Below are 17794 nucleotides of genomic sequence, written 5' to 3'. Positions count from 1 at the left end.
CCCAGCTGGATCACTCCTGGGAACTCTGTCCCAACTATATCCTTTCCCAGTTTTGTTCTCTCTTAGTGTCTCTCCACCTACCCTGATACTCGAGTGTGAGTATTGCTCCCCTTACTTTGGGGCCAAAGGAAACTCAAAGCTGTCCCAAGACCTTCTACCTTCACACCACATGGCATGTTTCTTGTCTCGCTCCTGTCCTCTGCAGGCTGTGGGGACTCAGTGATCTTCCTAGATCTTTGGGCAGCAGGAAGGGCTCTGGGCTCTCTTGGGATATCTGGTGTGCATTGATTTAGGCGGGGCCAGGGGACAGAGACCTTCTCAGGGGTGCAGAGGTGCTCAACTTCCGGCCCTTTTTTTCCCTTTCCTCAGCTGGGGTAAACTTATCTGACTTTCTAGAACAGGAGAAACTGGCTCTGACTGATCATATTTTTTTTTTTTTTAAGATTTTATTTATTTATTTGAGAGAGAGAGAATGAGAGACAGAGAGCATGAGAGGGAGGAGGGTCAGAGAGAGAAGCAGATTCCCCACTGAGCAGGGAGCCCGATGCGGGACTCGATCCCGGGACTCCAGGATCATGACCTGAGCTGAAGGCAGTCGCTTAACCAACTGAGCCACCCAGGCGCCCCTGACTGATCATATTTTATTACAAATCTTTTGTTTTTGCCCCAAGTCCTAGACTTTTGAAACTTAAAACCTTTTTTCTCAAACTATTGCTCTCATTTTCTTCTGTGTCAGGTCTTCCCCCAGTAAGCAAAAATAGAATTCTCATCTACCTTGGATGACAGAAAGTATGGCTATTGGAAATACTGTTAATATTTCAAATGATTACCTATGACTGACTGATATTCCATATAAAGAACCGGAAGTGCTATGCCAAGGTCCCTGAGGGTATCTGTCTGCCTTCCTGCCTGCCCCTCCCGCCATCTTGGCTCTTGCTCTTACGAACCTCTCAGAGGACTGGTCAGACATGCTGCTTCTTGAGGGCAAGAGGCAGACATTTTCTTTCTCTCACAAACTGGTACAAGGCTTTGCTCAAAACATTCACCACAGCCCCCTGCCCATCTGTAGGCAGGGAAACCACACTTCTTATGTGTGGGCTGCTGACAGTTTTTTGTGTATTCAAAACACCCAGCGTCAAAGACTTGTCATCTTAGGCAGATGCCATAATTTAGTTAAAAACTTTAGTGGGAACCTGGGTCAACCGAACTGTGAGAGATGCCGTGTTTTCCTCTCAGAGCCTGGTGAACTCTGGGAAAGGCTTTCACAGCTGGGAGATGACTGAAATGTGTCATGAAAGATACACATTCACTAGGAGTTTGCAAGAGGTGAAGGGGTTTAGTGGATAACAGAGGGAGTACCCAAAATAGCACGTACCAATGTTACAACTGGGGGAGAAATGAGATGATTTGGCAGCCATAGGATGCCGCCAGTCACTCGAATTTGCTGTGTCAAAAGAAATCAAGTCCTTGGGAACTTTGTAATTTTAATTTTTTTATTGTGGCAAAATATACATGCCATAAAATTTATCACTTTAATCATTGTAAGTGCATATTTCAGTAGCATTAAATATATTCACATTGTTGTGCAACCATCCCCACTATCCATCTCCAGAACTTTTTCATTAGCTCGTATTGAAATTCTGTACCCATTAAAATTAACTTCCCATTTTGGGGTGCCTGGCTGGCTCAGTTGGTAGAGCATGTGACTTTCAATCTCAGGGTTGTGAGTTCAAGCCCCACATTGGGTAGTAGAGATTACTTAAAAAAAACAAAAAAACCAAAAAAACCCCAAAACATCCCCAATCCTTCTTTCCCCCAGCCCCTCATAGCCTCTGTTTTAGATTCTGTCTCTATGAATTTGACTGTTTTAGGTACCTCCTGTAATCATGTAATAATTGTCCTTTTGCCGGCTTATTTCACTTAGCATAGTATTTCAAGGTTCATCCATGTTGTAAGCATGTCCCAGAATTTCCTTCCTTTTTGGGGTACATAATATTCCATTGTATATATATACGGCACATTTCGTTTCTCCATTCATTTGTTGATGGACATTTGGGTTGCCACTTTTTGGCTTTTGTGAATAATGCTGCTAAGAGGATGGGGGTACAAATATCTGCTCATGTCCCTGCTTTCAGTTCTTTTGAGTATATACCCAGACATAGGATTGTTGGATCATATGTCAGTGTTATGTGCACATATTTAAGGATCCACCACAGTGTTTTCCACAATGGCTATAGCATTACATATTGTCACCAACAATGTGCAAGTGTTCCAGTCTCTCCACATGCTTGCCAGTACTTGTTATTATTATTTTTATAGTGGCCATCCTAATGGGTATGAAATGTTATCTCATTGTGATTTTGCTTTGCAATTCCCTAATGATGAGTGCTGTTGAGCCATTTCATGTGTTTATTGGCCATTTGTTTGTCTTCTTTGGAAAAATGGCTATTTGAGTCCTTGGCCCACTTTTCAAATTGGGTTGTTTGTGTTTTTGTTGTTGCGTATCGATCTTGGGAACTTTTATTTCCATTCCCTTCTCTTCTCCTTAATGAAATGCTGTCACATGTTGATATGTTTGTCAGAGGAGAGAGGTAACTTAAGAAGGTTGGAGGAGTCCGGGAAGAGAGAGCACCAAGATTCTGTCTCATTGCACAGGATTATGTCCAACCTCCTCAGCGTATGAGGCCCTTCACAGCCTGGCTCCCCCTGCCTGTCCAGTCTGGTTCTCGGCCCCTGACCCACCCAGTGCTCCAGTGCATTCGCTTATGTGCATTTTACAAATGCCTGCAAACCTTTGCAGAACTCAGGCCTTCCCTTCCCTGTGAAGGCTCTCCTGACCCGTCTAGTTTGTTCCATTGGCATGCCACTTGTTTATTCGGTCATTCAAGAAAGATGCATTGAGCACACACTTGTTGGCAGGTTACAAAGCATTGTGCCGGAGACTGGGGACTCGACAGCAAATTAAACAGTTTCTGCTCTCAAGGAGCTCACTCATTGTCCAGTGGAGAACTGGGTAAGTGATCTGTCAATTACATTTCACCCGGAGGAAATATCCAAATGGAAGTCAGGAGGGTGAGAAAGATTATCTTCCTGAGCTGAGAGCTGGGTTAGTATTTATGTGCTGTTGTGAACATTCCCATATTCTGTACATTAAAGTGAGCTTGCATTTGATTATTTTTATTTTTATATCCCTTAACAGAATCACTTGTAAACTGCTCTTGCCTTCTGTAATTTACATCCTCTCCTCACAAAGAGGCGAATTCCAGTTAGGAGGTGGTTTTTCTCACACCGGGGTATTTGAGGGCCATCTGAAGGTCGCAGTTCAGACTATGTATTCAGAAGGCAGGCGTGTAGCGGGGTTGCCTGGAGGCGTGTAGGCCTAACCACCTCCCTGACTGGGCTTACTGGGTGTGTGAGTGTTTGTGTGCGCATGAAGCTGAAGAGTTATGGACAATTCATCATCAGCCCTGGCCTCATGCCCAGTGTGGCGTAGAGCAGGAGCTCAATACATGCTTCTGGTATTATTGGGCTCTATGTATCATGGAGGATGATGTATCTCATTTACCAGCAGTGCATCCACAGTCCGGGGCAGGAGGGGGTAGAGTAGTTTTAAAGGGGAGTCACGATAGGGAATTTGATTCAGAAGAAGCACATGACGAACTCTTTGTCTTTGGCTTTTTTGAGAAACGGGTTGCTTATTTGGGCTTTGGTAGTCCTAGCGAAAGGTAAAGCAGGCCCTCCGGAAAAAGTCAAGGCAGAACAGGAAACCAGGGAGAGACTCCCAGAAGAGACCAGACTGCCACTTAGAGGGAGAGATTTGCACTTGAATGCAAGGTTTAACTAGGGAGCAGGGAATGGACACTTCTGGGGATTACCCAGGAAGAAGAATCAACATAATATGGATTTTGAGGGGTAGCAAATGGAAAAAAAAAAATAAAAAGGATTTAAGATATTGGTTTTAGGATTTAGAAGGGAGGATTTAATTTGGAAGATAAGGGATTTACTGTTAGATATAGTGACAATTAAGCATTGAATACACGCAGTCTGAATTGCAGCTTTCACATGGCCCTCAGATATCCCAGCGTGAGAACCTCTGCCTCCTAATTGGAATACGCCTCTTTGTGTGGCAAGGACATGCAGTACAGAAGCCCACGACTGTATAGAAATGACTCCGTTTAGGGCAAACCTTTCCTTTCAGCTCAAATCTGTTACTTAAAAGATTATTTATTCACAAGTTTGCAATAGCTGCCCCCCCCCCCCCGTCAGGGCGCTGCTGCCTTGCCATCATCAGTTCACTAGGCAGGATGCGAGGCCCCAAATCAAAGAGCACAGGAAGCCATCAGCCCAATGAGCAAGTGATAAATCATCCCTAAATGCATATCGAACAGGGATTTCTGAGGTCTCTTAAAACTCCTGTTGGGTCTGTTCTTGCTGGTGCCTGAGCCGGGGGCCCTTGTGGGGAGTCGTCAGGAGGCTTTCAGGGCCAACCCCTCCCAGACCGGGCTTAGCATGTATGAGTGTTTAGGGGCAGATGGTCTTGAGAAGTTATGGATGCGGGAAGAGCGCATGTTTCACTGATGCGGCGCCCCCGGCTGCTGCCCCATGGGGAAGGCAGCCCATTGATGTGAGTGCAGGGTGGATGTCTTGCCAGGAATGCCTCCCTGTGTGAGAGTAAATTTCCGCACCTCCTTCGCCCACCCCTGCAGCTTATGGTTGCTCCAGGTCCCTTTCTCCTGCAAAAGCCACTCAACTGTGCCCCAGTGGAGAGAAAGACCTGGATAAAATCCTGGATCTGACATTTTGGGTTAAATACTCAAATCTCTGCTTTGGTGTTCTTATTTGTAAAAGTGAGAGAATAATACGCCCCCTCAGAGCGTCATTTGGAGGAATAAGCAGGGAAATTTTTAGACAATGCCTGGTACAATGTGCTGCCCTCAATGACTGGCACGCAGTAGGTGATTTACAAAGAAAAGAGTAGTATTAACTCACTAATAATGATAGTGATGCCACACACAAGTGTGCAAAAATGTAAAATGAAGTTTTTGGGTTTTTTATACCTCAACTTAATTTCTCCACTCCCCTTCAATCCCCTCCCCTCCCCTCCATTCCCCTCCACTCTTTTCCTTTTTTTTTTCCTTCATTCAAATTGCCAGATAATGGAAGTTTTTTTTTTTTTTTTTAAGATTTTATTTATTTGACAGAGACACAGTGAGAGAGGGAACACAAGCAGGGGGAGTGGGAGAGGGAGAAGCAGGCTTCCCGCTGAGCAGGGAGCCCGACGCGGGGCTGAATCCCAGGACCCTGGGATCATGACCTGAGCCGAAGGCAGGCGCTTAACAGACTGAGCCACCCAGGCGCCCCAGATATGGAAGTTTTAACCTCAATCATTTCAGGGTCTCAGCCCACCCGAATCCTTGGGGAGGAGATCTGGTCACTGGTCATGGTCCTCTCTTGCCCATCAGCCTTCTGGGCTTCTGTCAGCAAATATGGAGGCCATATTTTCTCCTCCGACCTGCAAGGCCTTTCCAGATCTGTCTTTCACTTGGTTATTTTTGCTCTTTTCTTGTACACCTGGAAGATCTGGTTGTCCCCCGTGTCATGCTGGGAGTGCTGAAAGGCTCTTTCAGGCCCGGCTGCCTACAATTCCCACCCAGCCATCCCAGGCCACCGCCTTACCAGCCAGTTGGCTTCTGGAAAGCTCTTAAATCTGTAGAATCACGGTGGGATCTTTATGGTGCCCTTCCCACCAGTGCTTGCCTGGGGGTGTGGTGGGGTACACCCCAGTGTCTAGTGACCTTCAGTTCCCCTTTGCCTGCACACATTTTCTATATGAACCCCTTAGGACAATAGTTTTCTCCTAAGCTTTTGGAATGCGAAAGTCTTTGCCTTAATCTCAGCTGTGAGTTTCAAATTTAAAACTCCCCAATCAAGAATAGACTTTTTCTTTCTCTCAGCATTTCTGCTGTGCCATCCCTTTCCTGAGGCACTAAGAGCTGGATTCGGAAATGTTTGCCTGGGGAGAGAGGGGTTGGTAGAGGGAATGAGGGTGTTGCGAGGCATGAGAACCTTGGTTAAAATCTCAACATATTTTTCTACTACATTGCTATTATTATATCCCTCCTCCATACAGTTTCAGCCCCATGGGGCTGAGCTGCAGATTGATTTGCTTCAATGTTGGAGCATTTGAGGATGATCTGTTTTGACCTGTTGTTGGCAAAGTTAAAAAAAAAAAAATTAAAGCAGCAGATAGTGAAGCCAAGAAGAAAGTCAGACCCAACTCCTGGTCTATAAAGTGTTGGTTTAGTGTGGAGCCAAATGCAGCTCTGGCCTCGTTCTCCTTTTCAGTCTCCCAAAGGTCATGCCACTTTTCTTGATCTGTTTTCCTGTTTCCTGTTCCACAGCCCGTCGTTGGATGCTCTGCTGCCTAGGCAACAGCGTTTGGGGCAGCTCTCAGCCCTCGGTGTTCTTGGAGAGTGTTTCGAGGGCCATGTGTGGAGCATTCTGTGCAGTCCGGGCTGTGTTCTCAGTCTTGTAACCGTCGGTGCACAGCCTCATGCTGACTCAGTGAAGCTGTTCAGACCCACTTCTGTATCTTCTTGGGTATGGGATCTGAGAGGCAAGAGTTACCTATATTTCAAAGATATCATTGTCACCATCATGTTCAGGCGACCGTACTGATGCTGGTGGCATCTCACCGCGTCTCCTTGCCTGTAAGTGTCTGATCAATCAATGTCTCTTTGAAATGTGCTACATTGTCAGCTGGGCACTGGGGACAGCACTGTTGACTTTCACCCGCCTAGCAACCACAGGAAAAAACAGGGAACAGCATTCACACATCTGCACAGGATTCACCAGCTAACCTAAAACAGGATTTATAGACTTGAACCATGGAAGCAATACCCAAAGGTTCACCTCCACCACCACCACCACCAGTAATAACAGTAGCCGGCATTCACGGACAGACCTTTTGTACTAGAGGATAAGCAGAAGTCGGCCAGGTAAATGACACAGGCCCGACACTGTACTAGACTCTACATGCGTTACCCAGTTTAATTTTCCCGACAAACCTACAAGGCAGGCATAGTTCTCCCACTTTACAAATAAGAGAATGAGTTTAGAGATCCTAAATGACTGGTCTCTGGCCACAGGGAGAGCAAGCAGAGTCAGAATTTGGAGCCAGATCAGTCTGACCCCAGAGCCCTTGTCCTTTAGGCGAGGATGGAGCCATAATCGCATGCTTGCTGAGCATCTTATTGGCATGCTGAGTTCACTAACAGTGGTTCATGCCTAATCTAGTAGGCACACAATCACATTTAAAAGGAAATGATTGATTACTTGTATTAGAAATGGATGCTTTGTATTCTGAAGCATATCCTTTCGCTAAGGTAGTGAAGTAAAGTTACAAAACAGGCATAGGGTCTTCCCTTTCAGTGTCCCAAGAACCGTCGGTTTCTCCCTCGAGCCCACCCACGTATCTCCACGCCACCTTCACTTCCTGCTTGAGCTCATCAGCAGCTTACATCTGGATACAGAAGCATCTTCGCCACTTGTCTCCCTGATGCTTGTCCTGCTTTCCTCGAATCCATGCTCTGCACAGCAGCCAATGAATCTTTCTAATCTAGCAATCTGCTCACATCCCCCCATGCACTTAGAACAGAGTTTGACTATTTCAGAGTGCCTTTGAGGCCCCTGATGACCCAGTGCCTCCTGCTTCTAGGGCCTCATTTCTCTCCACTCCCCAGTTCCTGGCTTTGCACCTTGAGCACACCATCTTTTGCCTACCTGCAGGCCTTTGCATGTACTGTTCCCTCTACCCCAAACACTGCTCTCCTGTGTCATTTACCTGGCCGACTTCTGCTTATCCTCCACTGCTCAGTTTGTATGGCATCTCTCTGGGTAGCCTCCCCGGACCACAGAGCCTGCTCCCACAGTGCCCCCCGCTTCCTGCATCAGAGCGTGCAGCACCCCATCATATCACCCTGTGTCACCCTCCTTCCCCACCAGACAGAAGCTCCATCCAGCATTAGCCACAGTGGCCAGCTCCAGGCTTGGCATCTAGACAGCACTTAATAAATATCTGGTGAATAAATGGAGAGTTATATTTAATCTATTTCTTATAGCCATTCTTGGATCAGAACAGCTTCCTGAAACCTTGAGCTTGGGAACGTTATTATACTTAGGGGCAACATTTTCAAGGCAACAAATTAGAAACGGCTTCAAAAGTCCTTGATGTAGTCTTTCAGGAAATGGGGGAGGCCTTTGTTAGATTGTCTGAGAATCTGAACATCTTCAGATTTAAAAGGTGCAAGCTCAAAACGTCATTTTAGAGCACAGACCCAAGGACTCTTATAAGTTTTCTGTTTTATTAAATTGGGTTGTCACTAACATTAGACACAGAGGAAAATCACGTTTTAACCTGATGAATGAATGGTCTCATTATGCCATTTCCCCAGTGTTAAAGAATAGAACTACATCTCATTGTCTCTGGCTCATCCTGCCCATCCCACTCTGGGACTGAAGCCCCTGAAAACGTCTGCTCTGGCTTTTCCTTTACAGAGGAACTGTCAGGGCCTAGAAGAGGCCCTGCTTTGCAAACTCTCTCTCCTGCAGGGGAGGGACCAGATGGGGCTATTGACAACAACAGGGAGCGGAGAGTTCTAGCCTCTCTTGGCTGTCATCCTTACTGTCATCTAGTTCCTCGCTGGATTTTCATACAAACTCATGCTCTCCATGCTTTTTTTTCCCCCTGCACACCCCTGGCTCTTGCCCTAATGATTATATTTAGCGGCTTGGGTTCCCCAGGCTTCGATATTCGCACGCATCTGCAAGGCTCTCCCCAGCAAAGGACAAAGCTCAGTTCTGGGGCTGCAGTTTGTTGTAAAGGCCATGGTTAGATCCCTCCCCACAGACCCCGCCTGCTGCCCACATAGCCTGCCCCTCGCTGCCTCCCCTCCTTCTCCCACTCTTTCACTCTTTGAGCCCTGGGAACCGAGGCCCATGCCAGAGCAAATGGTGAGCAAACCGACCGGGGCTGCGTTTGGGGGGGGTTCCTTTAGCGCCATCTGCCACCTCCGCAGAGGTCATTGGGATAAACCGATTTGCTAAACAAAATGGTTAACAACTCATGAATAAAACTCTAAAAAATTCCAAAAAGGATATGGGTACAACTTTTCTGAGGCGGTACCTCTCCTGGGCCTTTCATCCCTCTCCCCTCCTCCAGCTCACCAAACACGCGCCATCCGAACCTGCACTTTCCTTGGGTGCCGGTAGGGGGCAGCTGCCATCAGGCCTGGGGAGATTTTTTTTCTTTTCTCTTTTAACATTTTTTTGTGTGTGTGTGGGTATGAAGTATCACACAGCAACAGAAAAATGCACAAGGCGTACATTTACAGAAGCAAACACTCGTGTAGCCACCTTTCTCAGGTCAAGAGTTAGGATATTGCCAGTATCTTACATACAACCCCCCAACCCTTCCCACCCCATTATAATTCCTTCCTTCCCCGCTATACTAACATCCGGTAATACTTTCCTTGCTTTATGTTAACGTTTACCACGCGCAAATGCATCCCAAAGCAATAGGGGGTAGTGTTGGATGTTTCTGGTATTTTGATGATTTTGAACATTATATAAATGGAATCATACTATGTATATTCTTCTGTCTTTTGCATTTTTTTTTGCTCAAGATTATGTTTACTCATTTTCAGTGCTGTATAATAACAATAGCAATGGTATTGATTGCCTTTACCATAACTTATTCATCTATTCTACTGCTGATGGACATTTGGGTTGTTTCGAGTTTGTGGTAATCGTGAATGACACTACTATGAACATTCTAGTCTGTGTATCCTGGCACGCCTAGGTGTGCATTTCCACAGGGTCCGTACCTCAGAGTGTAATTGCAAAGTCACAGGAAGTGGATATTTTCAACTTTACTAGATAGCTGACAGGTTTCCAAAGAGGATGTTCCGATTTGCAGGCTCCTCAGCGAAGTATGAGAGATACTGATCCTCCACATATTTGCCAATACTTGGTCTTGTCAGACTTTTTAGTTTTTGAGGCTAATGTCTTTTATCAGTGTTTGGCCAATGAGTGGCAAGGGCACCCTTCTTAATGGCTTCCGTATGGTTCCCGAAGCAAGAAGGGGCTTCTAGACCTTTCCCTCAGACACAGATGGCAGAGTGGCATAGTGGGATGCTCATCTGTATTAAACACAGGCAGTAGGTGGCTCCTCAGAGAGAAGAGATATTTTCTCTCCTGGCTGATTTTCTCTCCTCTTTTGGAATGCACCATCAGTGCTAACAATGGCAATTAGGCTCTCTGTGCCATCTGGATGGCTGGCGCTGCCGTGGGAAGGACATCTGCTCGCAGCTGCAGAAAGAAGAAAGATGCACCAGAACTAGGCACGACCCAGGCACTGCTCCCTTGTGTGGACCTGCTGCCTCAGGCCAGTTCCATACAAAACAAAAACGCTTCTTCACTCATTTTATTTACTCAAGAGGAACCACCCAGTGGTCACTGTGGGAGTGCCTAAAAAAAGAAAAAAAAAAAAAAGGAGCTGGCAATTATTCTCGGTTAAGAGACCCAATCAGTCCTGCTTTTCATGAGGTTTGATTGCTTCCATTTCAGCATTGGTCGCTTTCACTGCTCTTGTCTGAGCCTTGAATATGACATGGGGATAGTATAACCTCTTTCCCTGTTATGGCGAGGGCACAACGACATGGATATCTCTTTTGAAAATGATCAAGGTATTTATTTGCTTGAGTCTAGAGTCAGATTCCTGGATGAGGGCCTTGCTGTAGAGGCATGAGGGGGAATTGTAATTTTAGATAAAGTTTCCCCTGTAAGACCAGATCCTCCAAGGATGATAACAGTGGGAGGAGTCTCCCCTGGGCAGAAGGGGAAGACTGGACTCTGTCCTCTTGCTTAGTTTATCTAACTAGAGGGGACGGGATGAAGGAGGTGGGGTGCATTTCACAAGTCTTTACGGGATTTTGTGAGTAATAGAAAAATAGGAGGGGGGTCCTGGGTGGCTCAGTTGGTTAAGCGTCTGACTCTTGGTTTCAGCTCAGGCCATGATCTCAGGGTCGTGAGATTGAGCCCTGCCTTGGGCTCCACGCCCAGCATGCAGTTGGCTTAAGATTCTCTCTCTCCTTTTGCCCTTCCCCTGGCTCGTGCTTTCTCTCTCAAATAAATAAATAAAATCTAAACAAAACAAAACAAAACAAAAAAGCAGGCAGAAATGGAGAAAAAACCCAGCACCACCAACTAGGTGATCTGGTTCCAAGGCATGGCTTACTCATCCTCACTCTCAGCTCCTGCTGTTTCCCCGTTTAGCTCCTGTCTGTCCTCAGAGTGGCAGAGACCGTGTCTAAGCCTCAGTCCCATCAGAGAGCCCTGTGAGGAGCCTCCCACAGGAGTCTCTGCCTTTACACCTGTTGTCCAGCATAGTGAATAAGAATGCCATTTTTTATTCTCAAAAACATCCCATTTTAGATAATAAATGATAGATTTGTCCTAAGAGCACCTGACAAGTAAGTTCTGGTTTCTTCTAGGAGAATCTGCTTCTACCTACCTTCAGGATAGATGCCACTCCCTACCCACAGGCATGGTCCTGGGTACAGGAGGCTTTATTGTGCGGCCCTCTGGCCACACTGCCCAATCCAAATCCCAGCTCCACTCCTGATTAGCTGCATAATTGGAGGGCAAGTTACTGCCTTTGCCTTTGCCTGAGTTTTCTCAAGTGTCGAATGGAAATAATGATAACATGCCTGGAGTGTAGGAAGTTGCCAGTACATTTTAGCCAATGCTGTAGGACAGGGGTCAGAAACTGGCAGCCTGCAGATGGAGCCCAGCCTGCGAACACTTCCGTTTGGCTAGCACGGTGTTTTCCAAGTTCCAAAGCTGCAAGCCTCGAGAAGGAGTGTCCCCTCCAGTAGGTCAAAGGCATCACCTGATTCATGCCTTGATCACATGTTACCCTCCTGGCATCTGAGTGTGCAACCCCTCTTCAGGCCTGGACATGACAGACATACCAGGCCGTCCTAGGTCTGGACCACGAGACAGAGACGGGTGTTACTCTATGTGCATGTCCTCTCCCTTCCACCTCCTTCTCTGCGAGTTAGACTCCAGCCAGGCTCAAGTTCACGTGAAAAGGAGCTGCACTCTTGGAAAACCTGTCTCCTTTTGCCAGAGGTGTTTCTCCCCACCTCCATGTTGTGTAGGAAAGTGCTTCTCAAACCATGCTGTGCATACACATCGCTGGGAATCTCATTGAACATACAGATCTGGTTCAGGAGATCTGGAGTGGGGCCCAAGATTGTGCATTTCTAACAAGCCCTCAGGCGATCCTGATGCTGCTTGCTCAGGATTTAGGGACCGGTGGAACCTCGGGAAAGTGTTTCTACTTGAGGCTGAGAGTGGGGCCTCTTCCCAGCGTAGACCGAACACTTCCTGTGAGCACTTTCTTCCCAGTGGGCACTGCCCCCCACCCCCACACCCAATATCCAGGAATGAACGACGCCCAGGAAAATATGCATCTGTCCCTGTGGAGGTTGAAACCTAGTGGGAAGACACTGACGCCCCCTTGAGGGTAAGCCCAGCCTCAGAGAATTTCTGGCCTTTTTGCCCTCATTCATTATGCAGAGGTGAGCTTTCATCTGATCACATTTTCGAAATTGACCATCTTATGAGTGGACAAGGAACTTGCTGCTGTTTCTCTCAAATAGAATGGTTCTCCAAGCCTGGTTCTGGGACCAGTAGCATCAGCATCACTGCGAATTTGTTAGCATTGCAAGTGTGAGCCGCCCCCCCACCCCACCCCGACCTCCTGAATCAGAAACTCTGGGAGCTGGGTCTAGCAGTCACGTTTAACAGGCCCTCCAGGTAATTGCCATGTAGGCTCTAGTTTGAGAACCAATGTTAAGATATCCAGTTGCTGAGAAGAGTTTCCAGAGGAGAAGGCCCTGGATCCTGGCTGCCTTTGGAGGCTGCCCAAGTTCCTGGGGCACGTTGTTCCATGGATGGTTTTCAGCTGTGAGTCAGAGAGATGATGATCCCAAGAAGGGGGTTTGAAGGATGGCCACTTCAGGTGAAGCAGGAGCAAATGATCCATCTCTTGGGGGTAATTGTTTGACTTTATGTAAATATTCTAAGCAATAAAACCAGCCAGTGATGTACAGGAAGTATGTGCCCCCCCACGCCGAGTGGTTTAAATAGATTGTTACCAGGGATTGGGCTTTGGAACCCCTATTACAGAAGGCCTTTAATGGAATGATACACACCACACCGGCTAAATGAAATGCATATGGGGACATTATGGGAGTTTTCAGCAGCATTTTATTTTGCATAATATAGTTTTTTTTCCAGACCAGAAATGGTATATTAAAAAGTCAGCAGGTATATAGCTTGTTTTAAAATTATTATTACTTGACTCTGGCTTTGCAGACCTTTATTTTCTTCCTCCTGCTGCTATTGCACAGAAATGCAGAATATTCTATCCAAAGGGATCCTAGAGATTGATGAGTCTACTCCCTGCAGCTTTACAGCTGAGGAACTGGTGTCCAGCGATGTGAGGTGACTTGCCTTGAATGAGGGCCTGGGGCTGGTACCCAGGACACCTGAATCTCAGACCCCGGGATTCCCAGTGATTTCTTTCAGGAATCCCAGGCCAGGTAAGGGACCTGGGAAGGTGGCCTCGTGCATTCTCCCACTTGTAGACCGGATTGGGGGAGTGCGGGGCGCAGTGATGTCATTCACACGTGTGCACAAGTGTCGATGCATCAGCCAGAGCGTGTGTAGTTTAGTCAGAAGCATCTCCCATTCACACTGAGGCTTAAAATAACTGAGGCTGGGGTAAGCCGCAGCCGTCACCCCCGCAATCCAGGTATGCGTCACATGTGTGGTTGTGGGGAACACGCCTTCTCCTAGGGCTGGCTTCACGGGCTGTGGAGTAGCGCGGCAGCCTCGGCTTATAGGGACCCTGTGCTTGCTTTAAAGCTCTGTTGTCCCTGTCTTGAAAGTCTCGATACTTCTTGAAGAAGGGGACCTGCATCTTTATTTTGCACTGGGCTTTGGGAATTATGTAGCCAGTCTTTCTCCATATCTCCCATCCCCTCTCCCATACATCCTTCGGAACTCAGCTTTTCCAAAAAGCCTTCTCTGATTCCCCCAGGTGTGTTATATATCATAATCTTCATCATTTTAATGCCTTGCTTTCTTTCTGTAGGCCACCTGTGAGGTAAATACTGTCATTGTCATCATACCCACTTAACAGATGAGGAGACTGAGGCCTAGGGACAGATGAACTGGCTCCAGGTCACATGGCCAGGAATTGGGGTTAGAAGCCAGGTCTGCTGGACTCCAGAGAACAGAGACTTAACCTCCATGCTCTTCGACCTCCTGGTATTGTCTGTCGAGTGCTAACACTCTTTGATGTTTCCTTGTTTCTTCTCGTTGACTGTAGGGGAGAGACTGAGTCCATTATGGCAGAGACTGTGCCCTTTATTGAGTCTTGGCCTGCACCACGCCTGGCTCAAACAGGGTGCTCAATGAATATTTATGTAATAAAGAGCATTTGGCTAAATTTAACATGCGTTTAGCCATATCAGAACTTCCCGCAAACTGAAGTTAGGCTTCCAGGTTTGTGTTTAAATTTCTACTGTGAGTGAGGCTGCACAGTATGGTTGGTGGGGGCTTAGAGATACCTTATATTTGACTTCATGAATTATTTATGGAATTAACACCGGGAATGATCATTAATTTGTGGATGGAGAGAAGCAGCTCTGTGGCTTGCTGCCCATGCTTTTCTGGCAGGGATAAATTGCCTTCGCATCGGCTGCTGGGTGGGGGGGCGGAAGACTCGGCTGCTGGTTTCCAGGGGAGACAAAGCACTTCAGTCCCCTCTTCCCTTCTCTTTCCCCCAGCGGAACAATCTGGGAAGCACAAGTTACACAGACTGGCACAGACTCCTGGCAGCGAGCCAGCTCAGCTTTCCTCAACACATAGGCAACGCACCGTTTCTAAAGCACCACCCGTGTGTGCACACATATGCTAAGTATGGGGATACAACCAAGATGCAATGTAAATAGTTACATTATCAGATGATTAGTGGCAAGAAATGCATGTTCTCAATGCTGTGGGAGCAGTGGTGTGGGGAAGTTCTGGGTGGTGGTGGTTCCTGCCTCAGCCATCTTCTAGGGCAAAAATGAGTTAGTTTAGCTGGAGACAGGGTAGAAGTGTAGAGGGGCAGGCTTTCCAATTGGGAGTAAGGCTGCAAAGGGTTGGAGAGAGACCTGTAAATAGTAGAAATGGCTGGCGTAGGAAGAGGGGCCCTCCAGGGTGACTTCTGGGGGCTCAGGCAGAGGCTGGGAAGCGGATGTTGGTTGTGCGAATGGCTTGGGTTTTGGCCTGGAGGCTAGTCATGTTGGTGGTAGATGGAGCTAGCCGTGTCGGTGGCCACTGGTACCTCCTGAGCCATCATCACTGGGGTGGCTCTGCAGGGAGCAAGGTCTTCACGCTCCAGGTGTGCACCGGTTTTGTGGGCTCCTGGGTCCCCGAGGTGGGGGGGTAGGCGGTGGGGGAGGCGTGCCTACCCAGATGGGGAGAGTAGGAGGAACTGTTGCTGAGTTCAGCAAGTTTGCTTTCGGAGACCTACTGTATATTAGCAGTCTCTTTCCCATTTTCTTCAAAGCATCATGAGGAAATCTAACCAAGGCTGGGTTCAGCAGCCCTCGCTTTTGAGCAATAAACTACAAATGATCACAGTTTGCTTTGATGCTTTTGGAATTCCCCTACTAGTCGCTGTGGTTTCTTGCCATTTACTAGCTGGAAAGTCGCCTGCGTGCACACGCTCTGCCTCTGGAATGAACCCTTGCCTCTCCGAGCTTGTCTCAACGTGTTATTTATCCTGCACTTCTTCTTTGGGCTCGAGCAGTGCTCTGGGCTCCCGGGCTGCCTTGACCACACTTAGGGGTCCAACCCTGCTGCCCCAGCCTTGACGGGAGAGAAGATTGTTCTCGACTCCATTTATTTCCAGGTAGAAAAGAATCAGAGAGCCCTGCAGGGTGAAGGCGAAGGCGAGGCACTCCAGATGAGTGTTTTTTTCCCCTCTGTATTACTTATTTATTAAAGCCAGTGAGGCATAACTAAGGGAAGGGAAAGGAACCGAGGAAACAGAGAATACAATGGCCCCTCAGATTTTAATGGGAGAGATGGCTGGAAGTGATTCCTAAATTATTAAATAAATCGATTTGATTCTTGAAGCCGGCCTCCAAGGTATATTTGTCAGTTTCATTATCATTGGCTTCAAGGGGAGAAGGAGTCACTCATGGAGAAAGTTTTATTATTTTTGCCTCCTCTGTTTTATTTTGAAGGCTGCGATTCATGGCCCCTGTCTAATTAAACACTAGCTTCTTTACGTGGCAGGAGCAGCATACTTTCCATTTTGATTTTGGCTTCCGTTCTTGATCCATTTGGTCTCCCAGGCCCACAGATGTGTAATGAGATCAGGTCAGCTGTAGGGCACGTGCACTTTGGAGAATCTTGATCCCATTTCAATTACAGGACCTTTGGTCACAGATGAGCTCCATGGTAATTTGTCTGCACACACACACATCCTGTCACTTAGCTATTTGCCTAACATAATCCGCTGAGTGTTAGAATAATAGGTTGTGCCATCCCAAATGCCAAGAATAGCACCTTACTACATTTTAGAGAAGTCAGTGATTTTATTTTGGGGTTTTGGTGGTGACTGCAGTGGTGTTTGCCCCTTTCTCCTCCTAAAGTCATCTGCCTCCAGCCCAATGGTAAAAAATGCCTGAACATCTAAATTCTTTTTCTTAATTATCCTCCCGAGGAAAGCAGGCCAAGCACCAGGGTGCAAAAAATTTAAACCATAAATAACAAGCCAAAAGGAAATAAAAGAAATGACACCAGAATAAGCTATTAACTGAAAGCTTTACATCTCTGTCCTCCTTGGGCCTGAAAAATCTAAGGGAAGGTGGTTAAGTATTTATTTTGCAAAGAATGTCATTATAATCTGCAGCAATTAAAAATGGATGAAGGAAACATTGCCCCATGATTTCTGGGGGTATGATAGGCACTGACGCATGAAACATTTTGGGGAACATGGTTCCCGCTCCGCCCCTCGGGACAAGTGGTGCTAAAGGACAGATCTGGGTCCTTTGGGGGGCATCACTGCTGTCTGCGTCTGGGGTGGAGGGCAGGGATGGGAGAAGGGAAGTGAGCAAAGTAATGGGTAGTGACTGAACGCTTCCCAAGACAGATGAGTGCTCCTCCTTGGATCCGCTGCATGATTGCGTCTTTCAAGTTGGTACACCTGCTGTAAAGAACTCTATTCACACCAGCAAACCTGTCTGGTTTCCAATTATTGGTGTGCATTTCAACTTCCTAGATGCTCCCCGACCTTGGGGGTGGAAAGAAGGTGTGTGCATGTTGGCAACACAGAACACTGAAGGTGAAGGCACTGAAGGTGAAGGTATGGGGTGCCTGGGACGCAGGAGAGAAGACTGTCCCTCCTTCTCCCCAGTTTGCCCAGGCAGCCAGGCTGACACCTGCAGAATCACCTCCAACCACTTCGAGGCCCAGGGCGTCCTTGTGATCTCAGCTTTGCTTTGCCAGGGGAGCCGGTCCTTCTTTGGCTGCTGGGACTGAGGAGAGCCCCAGAGCGTGTGTGTGTGTGTGTGTGTGTGTATGAGAGAGAGAGAGAGAGAGAGAGAGAGAGAGAGTGTGTGTCTGGGAGGTGCACACCATCCAGCCCACCAAGCGGGGGGTAGAT

General features: G+C 47.3%; 1 non-coding gene across 1 annotated transcript; it reads left to right on the top strand.

Annotated features, from left to right (window-relative positions):
- The first annotated feature begins 1675 nt into the window (after positions 1–1675).
- Positions 1676–1748, top strand: TRNAE-UUC (transfer RNA glutamic acid (anticodon UUC)). Its single transcript has one exon. It is a non-coding gene; the product is annotated as a tRNA-Glu (tRNA).
- Positions 1749–17794: the final 16046 nt, after the last annotated feature.

Source organism: Halichoerus grypus, chromosome 4 (assembly GCF_964656455.1).
Source record: "Halichoerus grypus chromosome 4, mHalGry1.hap1.1, whole genome shotgun sequence".
Taxonomy (NCBI): Eukaryota; Metazoa; Chordata; class Mammalia; order Carnivora; family Phocidae; genus Halichoerus; species Halichoerus grypus.
This window is presented reverse-complemented; position numbering and strand designations above follow the sequence as displayed.